We start from the raw sequence: 19,076 nt of genomic DNA on the forward strand, positions 1-19,076 counted from the left end.
TGCCTGAACCTTGCAGTTTATCTCTGCTGGAACGACTCCTGTTCCCTGAGAGGTGCCTTCTATGTCCTTTTACCTTAGCTGGCACACATTCTTGCCTAAGTAAAAGTTCCATCTGATCCAGTGCAAAGCAACGCAGTGCCCAGGAAATCCACGCAAAGAACCCCCAAACATTTCACTGGATCCACTACAGAGTGATTTTGAGCCTCACAATTCCTCAATACCCAGCTGAGGGCTTCATTGGGTCTGACACCGAGTGATATGAAACCTTACAAAGCACCTCAGCACAGACCTCACTTCAAAGACATAAGTTACACCTTCCAGTGGGCCATGCTCAGTCCTGTGTCCGGCCTGCAATTCATCACACTTGACTTGAACTTGTGACTTTGACCTGTTCCAGCAGAACCATATATCCACAGTTTGCTATTTGTCCTTCTTGGTGCTACTGTTACTAGGTCTGGGTAGTGTTTGTGTCCAGTATGCAGAACTCGACAAAGTGCTGAAAAACCTCTGCCACACTACACAGAGCACCACGAGCACAGAGTTGGTATAATTCCTGCTGTTCACATTGATTTTCAGCACCAGGAGTTTCTCCCACTCTGTAAAATCAGTGCAAATGGCATCACACAGAGCTACAGAGGGGGCTTCTTTCAGCCACTCAAATAGATTTTCTATTCAACCAGCAGCTTCCTTAACGGAAGTGGCAGCATTTTGTCAGTTTTGAGCGGAGCAACCTGCCATGACCTCCCACATTCAGAAAACTTGCTTGAGCTCACAGACTTATTATGACACTGGCGGTAAATCCCACTTACCACCATGCTGATGGCCGCAAACATACAGCTGCGGTGGGGGATATCCGTTCACCATATTATGACACACACACACCAATCCAATAGAATACAGCCACACACAAATCCACCAGTCCAAAGGTAACTGTAAAACTGGTGGTCGCAAAATCTACACCGTTACGACAACAGAACAACGCCCATCACATTACTACCCACGAATCACCATGGTGGACATTCAACGGCTGTAAACCATTGGGAGTACATACCACTGCACACAGAATGGACACCCACATACAAAACAACACCACATTGGCCCATACCAAAATCACACCCCTGACACACATACACACACCACACTCACACTCCCACACCACTATAAAACACACACTGACAGTACCCACAACCCTTTACAAACAATTGCCACCAGGACACGGAGAAGAAGAGCACAGAGACAACTAGACACACACACCACTTACACCCATACACCACTCACGCACTCCACATCACACACCCCACCACATCACCCAACACACCCTCACCAACACACATCACACAGCACCCATGGCACCACGAAGGCACCCATGTTTCACTGAGGAGGAGTTAAGGGTCATGGTGGAGGAAATTGTCAGGGTAGAGCCACAGCTCTTTGAAGCACAGGTACAGCAGATATCTATAGCAAGGAAGCTGGAGCTATGGCGGAGAATTGTGGACAGGGTCAACGCGGTGGGACAGCACCCAAGAACAAGGGAGGACATCAAGAAGAGGTGGAATGACCTACGGGGGAAGGTACATTCAACAGCAGCAAGACACCAGCTCACCATACAGAGGACTGGCGGTGGACCCCCACCTCCTCCCCCACAGCTCACTGCATGTGAGGGGCACGAACTGGCCATCCCACATCCTGAGAGACTTGCTGGAGTTGCCAGAGGACTGGACACTGGTGAGTCTATATTTACTATCTATCACCCCACCAATACCTGCACGTCATCTCACACCTACACCCTTATTCCCATCACTCCATCCCACACACTGCACCTACAAATCTCACTAATCCCAATGCCAAGCACTGCATGCCATACCAATGCATGGACACCCCTCTCAGCCCTCCAAGGACATCCATCACTAAAGCATGCACAGAATATGGAAACTAAAAATACCACAGCACATCACCATACACAAGGAAAAGCTGGCAGGGCAACACCAGTCATAGAGGGGAAGCTAGGGAAGCACAAATGTAATACACTTGAAGCATAATACATCATTTACACATCATTTACATCCCTACAGGTACCCCAGCCAATGTCAGTGGGGAGGAGGTGCCACCACTATCCAGTCCCCCAACAGAAGAGGCCCCCAGTGATGACAGTAACTCTGGAATTCTGTATCTGGAGGACCTACCTGTCCATCAAGGACCACTGGACAGAAGGTCACCCAAGCCCACTCACAGACCACCACAGAGCCTCCCCCACCAGGAACCAACACCACAGCAACCACCCAGCGTACCCACACCTCTGTCCCCAGGACACATCAATCAGCAGTGTGCCCACCTGTATAGGGACCTTAGGCCACACCTCGCCCCCAAGACAATCAGTGACCTGGGGTCTGGGACAGTGGGCACACTGTTCAGGGGGCAGAGGAACAGGCCAACAGGGACACTGGAAGGACTGCTATGTGCCATGGGGAGGACAGGACCAGAGAACTGACTCTCCAGGAGGCACTCTCCGAGATCCTGGGAGCCTACCAACATTCCCAGGACACGATTGGCCAGATCCTTGACAACGAGCAGGAGAACAGGTAGCTACAGGAGGGACAGTATCAGGGGATTAAGAAGGACTTGCAATCCATTACCAGCAACCTGATCACCATAGCAGAGGTGCTGGCATACATGGCCAACATCATGAGGGAGGCAACAGCACATCAGTGGGCCCCTACCACTTACCAGTAAACTGAACAGCCCTCCACTTCCGCTAGTGGCCAGGAGGCCCCGCCACAGGACCCACAGGCCACCAGCATCCCTCCCCCTGCAGAAGGTAAACCACCCCATAAATATTTCCTACGACCCAGACAGAAGCCAGCGACACTTGCCAAGACTACCGCCAGGAAATGAGGCTCTCCTGTTTGTCCCCCTTGTGTCCCACTCAGTCACCTTGTCCATCTTGAACTGCCTTGCTCCCCTTCATATGTCCCCTTGGACACTGCACTTGTGCTACAAACAGATTGGAACAATACCCTGGACTTTCCTCCATCATCATCACATTCCATTGCACTTTCCCCTCTATTTTTTAGCACTACAATAAACAGCCTTGGATAAAACTCTTATACTAGAATTTCATGTATTGCTAATTTATATTGATTGAAACAGCTACATACATTGCAAATGAACTAAGAGTAAGAGCATAGAATGAATGACCTGTTGCTGGCTGTAATGATCACATCAGGACATTGGACATATCACCAACATCTGTAAAATGATAATCCATAGGTGACAGTAATTAGAGGTAACAAGTGGGTAATGCCAGCATGCCACTGTCACTCAGAATACAACGATAGTCAGAGAAATGAGAAGTTGCACAGTCTCACCTGTGTGTCATTGGAAGTACTGAGAGATCACTAATGTTCTGATGTCCACATCCTCATCCTCTGCCTCCTCATCCTCACTGTCCTCAGGGTCCACTGCTGCCACAGGGGCATCTCCAGTCTCCTCATCCTGCAGACAAGGTACATGGCATCTGAGGGCCATGTTGAGCAACATGCAGCATGCCACTACTATCTAGCAGACTTTCTCAGGTGAGTAGCACAGGGATCCACCTGTCAGATGGAGGCACCTGAACCTGACTTTCAGGAGGCCGAAGGTCCTCTCAATGATCCTTCTGGGTCACCCATGTGCCTCATTATAATGTTCTGCAGCCCTTGTCCTGGCATTCCTCACAGAGGCCAGCAGCCACAATAGGTTTGGGTAGCCAGAATCACATGCAAGTATCGAGGGACAACATTTAGCGACACACTATCCTATTTGGCTAACAGCAGAGGCATACACCAACATACACTGGGTGGGGACCAAGGCTCACCTATAAGCCACACTCTGTGCCTCTGTAGTAGGGCCATCACATTTGGGATGCTGCTATTCCCAGGACAAAGGCATCATGCACCTACCGAGGATATTTAGCATTGACGTGGAAGATGTACTGGTCCGCCAGGCACACCATCTGCACCTTCATGTAGTGGAAACTCTTATGATCCCTGTACACCAGTTCATTCTGCCGGGGGTACAAACGCAATATGTGCTCAGTCAATCATCCCAATAATATTGGGGATATGTCCCATTGCATAGAATCTGGCCTTCACAGTGGCCAAATCTTCCACCTGGGGGAAAGCAATGTAGCTGCACATGTGTTTTACCAGGGCAGAAAAGACTCTTGCCAGCATGATTGAGAACATTGGCTGTGACATTCCTGCTGCCAAGCTCACTGTCACTTGGAAAGAAACTGTTGCCAGGAAATGGAGCACTGATAAAACCTGCCCCAGAGGGGGGATCCCATTCGGATGATGGATAGCTGAGATCAGGTCAGGCTCCAACTGGGAACACAACTTTGTTATTGTGGCCCTGTCCAGTCTATAGGTGAGTATTATGTGCCTGTCCTCCAGTGTAGCTAAATCCAGCAGGGGTCTGTACATGGGGGTATGTCTCCATCTCCTATTCATCCACAACAGTAGGTATCTAAGGGGCACAAGAGTGGGTAGGCTGTCACAATTTGAACAACTACACCACAACAGCAGTCCACACCATGCAATCATGTATTGGGACAGTGTAATTTAAAAGAATGTACCTATTTATCCTGTGACACAGCAATTATCGATAGGCTTGTTCACCCCCCCCTGAAATGGTGACCGCCTGTCCTATGGAAGGGACAGGTGGAAGTGAGGTAATTCCGCCGACGTTGTGCGCCGTGGAGATAGTTGTGAACCACCGTGCAATTCCTCATTGGAAAATATTGGGCCCTATGGGGTACAGTGGCCAATGGGGATCTGCACCAGTGGTGACGGTGTACACCGCCGTGGACATGACTGCCATTTTTTATCTGATTCCTCACTTGTTTCCTGACCTTCCCCAGGAGAAGACCTACACTGCATGTGCTGCTGTGATCTGTGTCTGGAACCTACAATGGCCCATGTGACCGGGGACAGGCCCCTGCCTTCACTTCGGAGGAGATGGAGTGACTGGTGGATGGGAATCCTACCCCAGTACGGACTGCTGTATGGGCCTCCAGATCAAAAGATGGGTACACTGTGGGCACAATGCATGGGGCATGGATGCATGGAGATGTGTGCGAAGGCATTGTGTAAGGGTGGGTGGGGGGCAGGGGGATTGTCTGTTGGCAGTGTACATATTGTGAGCAGGTCTATGTGTGTGCCAATGGTGATGGAATTGGGTATGGTGGGCCATGTGTGTGACTGGCTGGACTGTTTGTTTAATGGAGTTCTCCTGTATGTATTACCTCTGCAGGTCAGTGCCCATCAAAAGAAGGGATTATGGTGTGCCATCGCCAAGGACATGCAGAACCTGGGGGTCTATGGAAGTCAGAGCACCCACTGTCAGAAACGGTGTGAGGACCTGAGATGCTGGGCATGGAAGACCGCAGAGGCCCAGCTGGGGATGGCCCCCCAACGAGGAAGAGGTTCCCGTGAGACCATGACCACCTTATGGCCCGCACACTGGTGGTAGCGTACCCTGAGCTGGATGGGCGCTTGAGAGAATCACAGCAGCCACAAGGGGGTGAGGACAGTGGGTGTCATTATAACTTATGGCTAGTGGGGTGGTATCCGGGTGGTGGTTGTGTGTTAGTGGGTGCCCCTAAGGCAAGGCCAGACATTGTAGCGTGGGTCCTCTGAAGGGTAATGGTTGTATGGCAAATACAGGTACCCTAGCTTGTTAGTAGTCACTTCTAGGCAGTACTGTGTGGGTCCCAGGTGTGATGCAATTGGCGGTGTGTGCTCCTCCTCATGCCTTGGTGACTAGCCATTTCACTGGTAGTTCAATGCAGAGTGCGTAGGCCTGTTCCCTGTGTGTGAGGGTGCTGTGTACGCCAACAGTTGTGTTGTTGCAGTCATTGACCCAGTGTATCTTTTGTCTCTCTCCTCCCTTTCTTGTTTTGTCATCCTTTCCTTGTGTGCATTAGCATCATCTGGCAGAAAAGCAGGGGCAAAGTTGACAGAGGGAGCTGCATCCCACTGGACTCAGGAGGCAGAGTCCACTGACGCCGAGGGAACAAGTGGGCTGGAGGGCGAAGGAAGCATAATGGATACTGGAGGGGACAACACAGACTCTAATACCTCCTTCGAAGGGAGCTCCCTGGTGGTGGCCGACACCTCTGTGACCACCCCATCTGCAGGTACAGCCACCACCCCGTACCAGCACCGCCCTACCAGTAGCCCCTCAGCTAGTTACTCGTGCCCACTCACCCAGGGAGGGGTCATCTCCTTGGCCCCAGGCACCTAAAGCTCTGCCCCAGTGAGCCCTACTGCCCTGAGTAAGGAGGCTAATGACCTCCTGAGATCCATCTCTGTAGGACAGTCAACCATTGTGAATGCCATCCAGGGGCTGAAATTGCAGATGCAGCAATGCAATGCATTCCTGGAGGGCGTTCATGGAGGTTTTGTCGCCCAACAGAGATCGATTCAGGCTCTGGCTTCCTCTCTGATGGCAGCCATTGTCCCTGTTTCTACCTTCCCCCCTCCAACTTCCACTTCCCAGTCCCATTCTCCTCAACCCCAACCCATCTCAAGCATACAGACAGACGAGCATGCACTCAAGGCAAACCACAAGAGTGGCACAGGCAAACACAAACACCACACTTCATCCCACGGGCACTCACACAAACAGCATACTGTTACAGACATGACAACATCCACAGCCTCCACTGTCTACCCCTCCTCCTCGACCTCCACTTCCCTCCCAGTCACATCCACACTCACACCTGCATGCACTACATCTATATCCACTATCAGCATCACCACGCCAAGCAGAACCCACACCTCACTGGCAGACACCTCCACAACAGCCATGCACGCGTCCCCTGTGTCATCTCCCACCGTGTCTGCCCCCCTCCTAAAGGACACAAACGCAAGCACTCAGACACCCAACAGCCATCCACCTCACATTAGCATACAGCCCATGCACCTGCACCCAAATCCAGCAGACAAACACCTCCGACAACCACTCCCTCATCCTCCATTCCCATTACTCCTCACTCCTCCCGCCCCAACTTACCTGAAAAGCTTTTCCTTTCCCAAATTGACCTCTTTCCTATCCCTCCCCCTGTCCTGCACATATGGGCAGGGTACCAAGGACACAGCCCAGCACCTCAGCCAAAAAGTCCACACGGACAGTGGTAGCACCACCTTCTCATGGCGGTAAGGATACCAGACCTACAACACTGAAGGAGAAGGAGCCAGCACAACCAGGGATGAAAGAGAGTCCTGCATCAGTTGTGAGGAAGGGGAAGGGGCCTGCACCAGCTGTGAGGAAGGGGAAGGAGCCTGCACCAGCTGTGAAGAAGCGGAAGGAGCCTGCACCAGCTGTGAAGAAGGGGAAGGAGCCATCACCACCAGGCAGAGAGGGATAAGGGATCCCCGACCCATGAACAGGAGGAGACAAGGCACTCTACGCCAGCGGAAGCTGTCAGGCTAACACCGCCACCACCACCACCACCAACTGTCACAAGGCCCCCACCGCCAGATGTGGATGTGCAGCCAGAAGAGAGTGCAGGGGCTGCCCAGGAGCCTCCTTCAACCACCAACACAATGCAGCCATCAGTGAGTGCAGGGGCTGCCCAGGAGCCTCCTCCAACCACCACCAAAATGCAGCCATCAAGTGAGTGCAGGGGCTGCCCAAGAAGCCTCCTCCAACCACAGTGCAGTCATCACTGCCGGCGGACACCATTTAGTCCACCCTCCAGGGGCTACTGTGCGGGCTGCCCCCTCCAGAATCAGTGGGCAAGACACCTACTCCAGAGACTGTGGCCTTGCACTCCACAGGAAAAAGCAATGGGCTTGTTGCCCCCTCCAGAACCAGTGGTCAAGTCACCCACTCCAAAGAGTGTGGCCTTGCACTCCCCAGGACAAAGCAATGGGCATGTTGTCCCCTCCAGAACCAGTGGGAAAGTCACCCACTGGAGAGACTGTGGCCTCGCGCTCCCTATGACATAGCAATGGGCATGTTTCCCCCTCCAGAACCAGTGGGCAAGTCACCCACTTCAGAGACTGTGGCCTAGCATGCCCCATGACAAAGCAATGGGCATGTTGCCCCCTACAGCACCAGTGGGCAAATCACCCACTTCAGAGACTGCGGCCTTGCACTCCCCAGGACAAAGCAATGAGCATGTTGCCCCCTCCAGAACCAGTGGGAACGCTCCCGTATTCGGCTGAGGTGCCGCCTCTCCCCAGAGGTGCCTTCCCACGTGCAAAATGAGGCCCCTCAGTATCCTCTCCGGCTGTGTAAGGGAACATGTTGGGCCTTGAAATTTTCCATATGCCCTCATGACTTTGCACTGGGAATTGGCCCTTTATGGACATTTGTATATATTTGCTTTGTGGCGTGGATTTTGCTATGCTAATACATTGTTGTTACTCCAGCATTATGGTCTGTGTATTATTCTGCCATGTGCCTTGTGCGATTGGTGTACGTGTGCAGCTGGTTGTGTGTATGGTGTGGGTGTGTCTGGTGTGTGTTGTGCGTGTGTGTGTCACTGTCGTTTTCCTCCCTCCCTCCCTCCCTTGTGTGCTAGGCGGCTGTACTCACCGCCGTCGTCTTCGTAGGCATTGGTGTTCCAGGTGGAGCTTAACGTAGAAGATCATCAGAAAAACTTGCAGTCCGGGTTCCATGGCGGCATGGTTCTTCCCTATATCTCTAATGGTGAGTCCTTTCACTTCTGAGCCCTCTTTCCACCAGGCTTTTGTTGACATTGGTAAAACCCCAGAAAAGGGTGCAGATTACAGTATCATGATATGGTGGGTGGTACTTTGTCTCCCGCCTGGCTTTTGGCAGCTACCACGATGGTGGCTGTTGTTTCCACCCTGGCGGTTGGTGTGGTACATTCGCTGTCTATGGAAGTTATCACTGCTATGGTCATAATTTGGCAGTACTTGCCGCCAGAATGTTGGCGGTATTACCACCACTTTATCATCCACTGCCAGGGTCGTAATGATGGCCTTAGTGATTTCTCTTGCTCGCCAACTCAACGCTGTCAAGCTGCCCAAGAGAAAAAACTCAATTTGTAGAGTTTTTTGTAACTCCACACTCCATACAGAGTGGTGGAAGCTCCGTGAACTCCACTAGCAGACTGTGATTTTTCGCCCACCCCTAATTGTTACCTAACACTTTCAAAAACTAAAATCTCCAGCTATACTGAAAGGATTTTGTTTATTCTTTTGGTGTCATTTAATTTATTAAAACATTTTCTATTTATATAAATGTGTTTCAAATTGTTCTTGTGTTGTTTTTTCTCTTTATTACTGGTTGAGTGTTGCATACATAATTTACACATTGCTTCTAAGTTAAATATGACTGGTTTTGTGACAAACTACAAAAGATTAAGTACAGGATAATTTAGTTACATTTGTGGTTCACTGTGACAAGTATTGTGGTTGTTACTTGAGTAGGGCTTCCATTCATCTCAATCAATAACCCAATAGCTTATCTCATGTTGGAAATGTTTTGTTTGATGTGGAGCTTAAGTTGTGCTTTGCCGTCATGAGTGCGGTCCAGGAATGTATTCTGAAGAAATGAACCAGCATGAGACATAGGATCACATTAAACATATAAAAAATAATTCTCGTATCGGCAGATGATCAGTTGAAATACATTCTGGGAACAGCCAGGTGTTTATAGCTTTTCTGAATTCTAGATGATTACTCATTATTCTTGTTTTATGAGGAAAGTTGCTGCATAGTGCCAGACCTGAAAACTTTAGGGTGGTCTTCCCCCAAACTTTTTGTCTGCTTGCCTCCTTGCTGATTTGTTTTTGTTGGCTTTAGGACTCTGCACACTTTACCACTGCTGGCCAGTGCTAATATGCATGTTCTCACTCCTTACAAAATGGTAATATTGGCTTACTCCCCAATTGTCACATTTAATTTACCTTTAAGTCCCTAGTAAAGTGCACTGCATGTGCGTATTGCCTTTAATTTAAATACTCCTAGTGGCACTGCAGACTGATTGTGCCACCTATTCAAATAGCCCTTAAACATCTCTCAGGCCTGTCACTGCAAAGTACGTATGTGTAGTTACACTGCCATGTTGACCTGGCATTTAAAACCTTTTTCCCAACCTTACACTCCCCTTTTATTAGATATAAGTCACCCCTAGGGCAGGCCCTAGGTAACCCATAAGGCAGGGTGCTATGTAATTAAGAGTCAGGACCTCTACCTTTAAGTTTTATATGTCCTGGTAGTGAAAAACTCCCAAATTTGTTTTCACTACTGTGAGGCCTCCCCCTTTCATAGGTTAACATTGGGATGCCTTATTACATTTAATAAGTTATAATTCCCAATTGAGAAGGAGTAGAGATGCCGTGTTTAGTACCTATGGAATTGTAATATTAAATCCTCTTTTATGGTAAAGTTGATTTATTGTTGCTATTTTGAAAATACCACTTTTTGAAAGTTGGCATTTCCCTGCTCTTTGCCCTATGTGCCTGAAGGCTACCTCAAATACATGCCTGGGGTTGAGTGACAGCTGGGTTTGTGCATTCCCTTTAGGCAGCCACACACAAAGGGAGCTTAGGTGTGACTGATGGGCCATCAACATCCTTGTAGGCTATCCTAGGAAGGATGACATGGAAGAGCTGGGCACAGCCTCACCCTTACACCTGAATAAGCATTGTCCAGTCCCCACACAAAGGGCTGCATTCTCCCCTCTAGTGAGTCTGGAGCCAGGGCAGGAAGAAAGGACCTCTGTGCACATCAAAGGCCCTGTGTGTAGGTACCAGACCTCTGACCCTACCAACTCAGTGCACTACTAGATCTATGCAGAACTCTGCCAGGATGAAGATTGATGTGCTGCTACAAGGACTGCCATTCTGGACTGCTGCTCAAGAAGAACTGCTTTTCTGCTGTGCTGCCGTCGTGCCTGCTTCCCTCTGTCCTGATGAGAAAGAACTGGACCCATCTCACTTGAATCCAGTGTGACTACAAGGGGATGTTGGCATGCCATGTGTACTAAGTCTCAGGGACATCAAAGACTTCTCATCATCCTGCAACAGCAACTGGACTTTTCTTGCTGCAAGTCTTGTCCTGCCAAGTTGTGCCAATCCAGTCCTAGACCCTTGGAAGTGGACAACCAGAACCTGCGCATCCATTTGATTGCACCAATCAGAACTGAAGCATCTCCCTTGATGCCAATGCATCACCACTGCTGCAAGGATTGCAGACACCACATTGCCAACAGCATGGCACACCATCTCCAGTTTCTGATGTATATATGACTTTGCACCGCCCAGAACTGATGCATCACATACAACTGCAAAGGATCGAAACTGACGCATTACCTACTCTGCTTTCCACATCAAAGAATCAAGGTACTTTTTCAGCAGGCAAGGCTGGTCCCTGTATTTTACCTGCACTCCATAATGGGCGGCCTGAACTTTTGGATTTCCCCTGGTCTAGCACAACCAGCCAGCCCCGGTTGGCGCTTGAAGCTTTTAAGCATTACAATTTCATTTAACCTTTAAAAATTCATAACTCCGGTTATACTTATTGGATTTTTGTCCTTTTGGTCTTGTTCTGTTCATAGAAATATAAGCTATATCTCTAAACTGGAGTCTTTCTGTGGTGGTTTACTTGTGCTACTGTTTAAAGAGCTGCCCAAATACTCTACACATTTCCTCCTAAGTTAAGCCTGCCTTTTCAATGCCAAGCTGCCAGAGTTTGAGTACAGGTTAATTTTGGGTGTGTATCTGAATTACCCTGAGTAGGATTATGGTCCCTGCTTGGACAGGGCACATGTCTCTGCCAACCAGAAACCCAGTTTCTAGCAAAAAGTTTATAGGTTTATAAAACAAGAACCTTACATAGAAATTGATGTTTCTGAGAAGAAGAATGATAAGGAGTGCTGGCCTTCTTGATTTAAAGATTTCTCCTTTTAGTAGTTGAACTGTAAAAAACTGGACCAGTGTTAAGTGATTCAGAGATCTTTGAAAGCAATTTTGCTTATCAAATATTTGCAGCGCACAGCCTTTAGTACAGAGGTAATATAGGTGTGCTGGATGAGGTTTAGAATTTGAATTCCCATGGCATTTTGGATTTGAATTTTTTATTCTGTATTTTGGGAGCCCATTGTAAAATTTGTGGGCCATGCCAAGCTGTGCTAGCTCCACATCAGATGTAGCCTCGATGCTTGTGGGGAAAGCCCAGCCACAGAAAGATACATCACATTAGTCTCCTATCCTAGAAAGCATGTTTATTCATTTTATTAAGATGCTTTTGGACTGTGAGTTTAGAGTCTATGACCATACACAAATCAGTTGTGTCCTTTAATATGATTTGGGAAAGTACAGTTTCCTTTTGCCAGGAATGATTGGTGCATGTTTTCCATAATCTGCTTGTTAGGATCTCTGACCTTGAAGGATTGAGTTTCTAGTGATTGTGAGGAATCTAGTTATCTAAAGCACATAGGCAGTGAGTGCATACAGATGTGCTCAAGTCTCAAGGCATTTAGTGGGAGATTTGAGAGCCCCTAGTGCCATCTTAGTGCCACAATACCATACATTTTTTTACGCTAAGGCAGCCCTAAAGTGGCATTTTCCCTGTGCCATATTTACAAAGTGACGCAATGCATGCATTGCTCCACTTTGTAAATCTGTGCACCACAATATGCCTGAACCAGGCATAATGTGTGCAAGGGGGTGTTCCCTTGTTAGGGGGGGGCTAAAAAATGGCGCAAGGAGATCTAAGAGATTTCCTTGTGCCATTTATTTGGCACGTTTAACACCTGCTCAAAGCATGCGTTAAAAGGGTGCATACAATTATTTATAATAGGCCCCTATGTACTCTGCAGGAGTAGTGCCAAAATGTTGGCCTACTCCTCAAGACACTACCCTGCGCACACATGGTGGCGGTAGGAGGGCGCTAATGGGCGCAAGAAAAGTGGTGCTGCACTTTTCTTAAGTCTGCCCCTCAGACTTTTAATAATAATATGGTTAGCATTGATGTTGTGAAAGGTAAGCTCGAAAGTACTGAAAAGGTAATTGATTGTGGACAGAAACATGTTGAAAAGAACTGGCTTATTGTTTAACTTTGCGAAACGTGGCCATTGTGGTAATTGTGCAAACAAGAAAGCTTGGCAGAGTGAAGACTTGTGCTCTTTCTGTGAGGTAGGACTTAATCTAATTAAGTACTGTGACCATTATTATTGTGCTATTTAGTCTTTGGAGTAGTAGTTGATGATCAGGCACAATGATGAGTGCTGAGGTGTCAAGTACGAGATGTGTAGGAAATATGCTAAAGTCAACATAGTTCATTTGCTCATCACCCAATTACAATGAATGCCTATTCAATGCCTTTTAGAGGTCGGAATCACAGAGATTTTATTGTTGTTTCTTTTAAGAAGGTTACCTTAAAATGATTCACTAAATGTAGGTTTGCAGTTTTATAGTCAAATATGTGGTTCTTCAGGACTTGATTGAATACTTTTTTTTTTTTTTTTTTTTTTATTCAGTATGGGACTCCCTAGTTAAAAGAGCTTTCATTGATGATCACTCGGACTGACATGGCAATTGCGAATGTTAGTAGAACACGTAGGGATGCAGGTCAGCTGATGATACAACAATGCAGATTGTATAATTACATTCTTGGATTCTTCTCTCAAAAGTCATTTTAATGATCAGAGATTTGGTTGTGTTGTAATGGAAGTAAAACTTGATGCAAAACAAAGTCTTATTAAATCGTGAATTGTCTGTATTGGGAATTGTATCACAAGATCATTAGCTTTTTCAAATAAGTAATCTACAATAAAGTTGAAGAGTTATTGAGACTTTCTGGTCCTATTTGAGGTGAGATGCAGGTTGTAATACCTTTGAAGAGGTTGTTAGCAGCGTTTTAAGCAACTGAAAAGTGTTGCAAGTAGTGAAATAGTTTGTCTTTTTCCATGCTTGCTGTTTGTATCTTGTACTATCACTTTACCTGTTTTATTCATTTTCTACTTTTAGAATTCCGTCCACTTCAAGGATTGGTATTCTGTTTTATAACTGCATGTTTGAATTCAGCCAGCCAGATTTGCCTGATTCAGAAAAATCCCAAAAAAGAATGTCATTCATCTTCTTGAGTCCAAATGAACATAATTGGGCTAATTTATTATAATGCTGGGAGATGTTTTTGAAACTCTTTATGAACTGTTAAGGTATATTGTGTTGGGTGCTAATGGTAATCGAGGGTACAGTTGGGAAAATAAGGGAGTAGTGGGGTGTGCAAAATATTCATATAATGATTTTGCGTAATTACATACAATTTTAGCAAAATTACATGTGATTACACTAAAAGAAAATCTGTCATTTTGAGTTGTATTTTAATGTGCAACGTCCTTGCAGCAAGTTTTAGCAAACAACTTATATAAATGAAAACACTGTGAGCAACATTTGCTCGTGTTCTATTGTTCCCATGTGCTTGCTGTAAATGTGTACTGGAAATGGTGTGTTCACATTTGACTGCAAATGGTGTATGGTAACGCAAAGTGACATAATAGCATTTGTTTACAAATTTTGCACAACAAGCCCGATGTTAAATTCCCAAACTTACGCTGGCATAATAGAAATTTCACCCAGGACTAGATAAGATTAAAATAGATTGAGTGGTGATTGATTCAAATGTGGGATTGGTTCCTTTGTCACAGGCACAAATTGTTAAAGTAAACATAAAGTTGAGGATATTACCAATTTCCCAGAGACTAACTGGTGGTAATTAAGTTCTTTAAGTTTATTGAGGAGGCCCGAGGACGATACATTTCAGTTGTGATATACAATGTAGAATACATCTATACCAACTTGCACAAGGAACTGATTTAGGAGCTCTCTTATTGTAGTCTGGATCAGTAACTGGCTTGCTGGGGTGAATACATCTCAAGGAGAGTTCTTCAGCCTGCATGCCACAGAGGATTTATGTGGTAGAGAAGATGGGTGAACAACTGCTATACACATATATGTTTTGCCTGATGAATGGGGCTCCAGTCTGGTAAGAAGCTTAAAGAACAGATGTAACAGCTGCAGAGGGAGGAGAATGTATTTTTGGTCAGTCCATCCATCACTGATATTTATGTTCAGCAACAATACACATTTTTGAGTGGCATTGATATGGGTGTAGCATTATGAATGGTGGTACCCACAACACTGACATGTGTACGTGAAATAGAACACTGCCTACACAAATAAGTCAGGCAGAAATGAGCATAGCCATAACCAACACTGTCCAAACAGCCTCAGATTTGCATAAGTATAATTGGGAAAAAAGAGGTTACAATATCAAATTAGGCTCAAAGTATCAATTGAGACATCATGTAGGCACCAAATACCATATATTGCACTCATATAGATACTGGATTGACCTATGAAGCATGGACAATACACATGGGCTAAGGGTTCAGCAGCCTAGCCACTTACCTTCTCTACACCAAATTAATTAGGATAAAAGGTAGTTGTAAATATGTCAATGTCATACCATGAAATGTCAATGTCTTGTTTTCAACAAAGGTTCCCCATTGTAGGATGTCCACCTTCATCAAACACATTTCCCAATGTCTGAATGTCTGAATATGACATGACAATGGGTACACCTTCTCAGACCTTATGGGGAGTGTTGTAAGTTGACCATACCAAAAGCATGATTTGGATGACTTCCTTACATTGTGTCCAACTATTTCAGGACACAGGATTACTTGGCCCTGATACTTATCTGTCAGACTCAATATTGATTATAGAGCAGATCCAGTGGAATAGGAGTGGTCAGACACCAAAGATCTATACAATTCAATTCACCATTTGGGTAAATGGACTTGGGAACACTAGGTGGGAAGGATGACAGAGCAGGTTAACGATATGTCTCGCTGAGTAGAGCCACACATTTGACGCAGTCATACTATTTGGTAAGCAAAGTTGATTAACATGTTCCCTTGCACAATACAATGGCCACATCTGTGTATGTTGGCAACTGCAGTAGCATGTCATCCTTGTAGTCACCATACCTGTGGCGCATACCACATCATCATATCTGCAATACTCAGACATCATATACTAAACTACCAGAGACGAGAACATGGATTTTGTCAGTACTTACCCCTTGGGGCTGCTGTGCTGCCCTCAAATGCCCATCCACCTCAGGGTAGGCCACAGCCAAAATGCGGGCCATTTGGGGGATCAAGGTCCTATGGGCACCCCTCCCTCAATGGGAGGTCATCCCCAGCTGGGCCTCCAAAGTCTGCAGGTCCCAGCATCTCAGGTCCTCTCACTGTTTCCTTCAGTGCATGCGCTGCCGGCTGTGGACCCCCAGTGTCTGCATTTACTTGGTGATGGCACGCCAAATTACCTTCTTCTGATGAATGTTGACCCATATGGATGACGCAAACATAAGGAAAAAGTCATGTCCACATGCACCATACCAATAGTAGTAGACAGTACACTTCAGTGACAGCAAGTAGGCAAACATTCCCATCCTCTCAACTCACACTCAGTTACAGATTATTATCTGCATGCATCAACACCTTCACTATGTAAAGATTCAGTAACACCATCATTCACCACACCTATTAAACATAGGTATTGCATTGGACTAACCTGTTCCTCTTGTGCACCATATAGCTGTTCACACAGGGGTAGTACCTCCTCCACAAGCTTCTCCAGCTCCTCAGGGGTGAAGACTGGGGCCCTATCACCTGCAGAATGTGGCATGATAGCTCACAGAGGCAGTACACTGCAGCTCAGGTAGTGGAGGTCTTACTGGCAGCAGTGTCAGGAGTCAAGTCAGCAATACTGCAGAAGATGGTGGTCACGTCCACCATGTACCGGACCATCACTGCCGGCAGACATCGTCATTGTCCCAAGTCTGCCAAAGGCAGCAACGTCTTCCAATGACAACTTCCACCGTAGTTGTGACCACCTACTGACATGACAACTTCTGCCAATGGACTTAGGTCACCTACATGTGCCCAGTACTGTATGTCAGGCAGCTGCCATTTTAAGCATATTACATGTATGGAAGAGTTTAATCATCTTTGTCATTCACTATACCTCATATCGTGCAATACAACTGTAAGTATGGTCTTTATGTTTAAATGTCAATATGTGCATCTGTGCAGTGAATACTATGTTACAGGATGACATGTGCTGTTATCAACAGTACAAATACTCGGATGTTCAACTGGTTTCTAGAAAACGCAGATGATGTGCAACAATCAGTGTAAGACATGTCATATCGGTTGGAGTTACAACCATTTATAGTAACTGATCAATCGTTATGTGTAGTTTAATGGTAAAGTGGATGAATGTGCCCGAGTGAGGATGTCATCGGGTTAACACCTATGTGCTGTAATATAGATATTTGAGTTTGTAACCGAACTCAACAGCAGATATGTTTTAGTTGTGTGAGTGACTTTACAAGATGTCTGTATGCTGTATGTCACATACAATATTTTAATCTCTTCACATAGTTTTCCTGCCATGAGGAGAGGACGACAACCACCAATGTACCGTCCACTAGTAGACATGCATGCCATGGAGAGGAGACATTGTATCCAGGCCTATCGGCTAAATCACCATACTATCATAGATCTTTATGATCAATTGGAGCCAGATCTGATGCCTGCCATTTGCAATCCCTGTAGCATACCTCCCATCGTTCAAGTCTCATCAGTGCTACACTTCCTGGCCACTGGGACCTTTCAGAATACAGTGGTCCTAACTGCAGGAATGTCTCAGCCCATGTCCAGTCTGGTGTTGAAGGATGTACTGTGAGCATTGTTGAAACACATGGACAGCTACATTAGGTTTCCCAAACATGCAGATTTGGCCCATGTGAAGGCAGAGTTTTATGTTATGGTACACATTACACATGTGGTCGGAGCCCTAGATGGCACCCATGTAGCCTTGGTTCCCCCCAGTGCCAATTAACAGGTGTACAGGAACAGGAAAAAGGACCACTCAATCAACATTCAGGGTGTGTGTCTGGCAGACCAGTACAATTCATAAGTCAGTGCCAAGTATCCTGGATCAGTCCATTATTCCTTCATCATGCAAAACAGCAATGTCCCACTCTTGATGACACGACTCCACACAGAGTGGGCCTGACTGGTTGGTAAGTTACTACTGAAATGTGTGTTTGAAATGTATGTCTTCTGCCATCACAATGGAGCATGTCCCACATATATGTGTGTGTGTTGTTTTGCCGATTTGTTTACAGGGGACTCTGGCTATCCAAACCGTCCTTGATTGTTAACACCAGTGAGGTACCCAACCACGCCAGGGGAAGTCCACTACTATGAGGCCTATGGAAGGAAAAGAAGTGTAGTTGAGCAGGCGTTTGGGCTCCTTGAAGCAAGATGTAGGCGCCTGGACAAATCAGGAGGAGCCCTCCTCTACTCACCCAACAAGGTATGTCAAATGATAGTTGCCTGCTGCACGCTCCACAATCTTGCCCTGAGAAGACAGATACCATTTATACCAGATGAGGGGGAGCCAGCAGTTCATGTAGGTGTTAATGCAGAATTGTCAAGTGATGAAGAGCCAGAGGAAGATGAAGCAGGAGACTCTAGGGCAGATCTCCTCAATCAGTACTTCAACTGACTAAAAGGTATGTGAAGTAGACATAATGTTGTGGGTCAAATTTGCAACCTGAAGGAGATGAATAACATGTCTCCTCCTTCATTGCATCATCTGTGGGATTGTAGATAGCTCCAATGCCTATGGGTGAGTTGTGCTTGTAAACTGTAAAATGTTATGTGTAGAGGGCAGAGTGGTCTTCATTATCATGTATCATTATGGCAGCTGCAAAGTTACACTTCTGGACATGACTTCCCTGAACTGAGGAGTGTATACTGCTATGTCTCATCCCTCTTTTCTTACAAAAACTGATTTTTCTAGATCCTGTTTGGCTGATCAAACTTGGCAAACGACACACAGTGACAGAAGCAGATGGGAACTGCAGGCAGACATGAGGAGTGGACATTGCTGATATCAGGCACAATGAGTGTTGATTATGTGGAGTGTGACTGACATTGGTAAACTGCCAGGACACTGGGGTGGTAAAGGGTTTTCC

The sequence above is a fragment of the Pleurodeles waltl genome, chromosome 4_2 (assembly GCF_031143425.1).
Source record: "Pleurodeles waltl isolate 20211129_DDA chromosome 4_2, aPleWal1.hap1.20221129, whole genome shotgun sequence".
Taxonomy (NCBI): Eukaryota; Metazoa; Chordata; class Amphibia; order Caudata; family Salamandridae; genus Pleurodeles; species Pleurodeles waltl.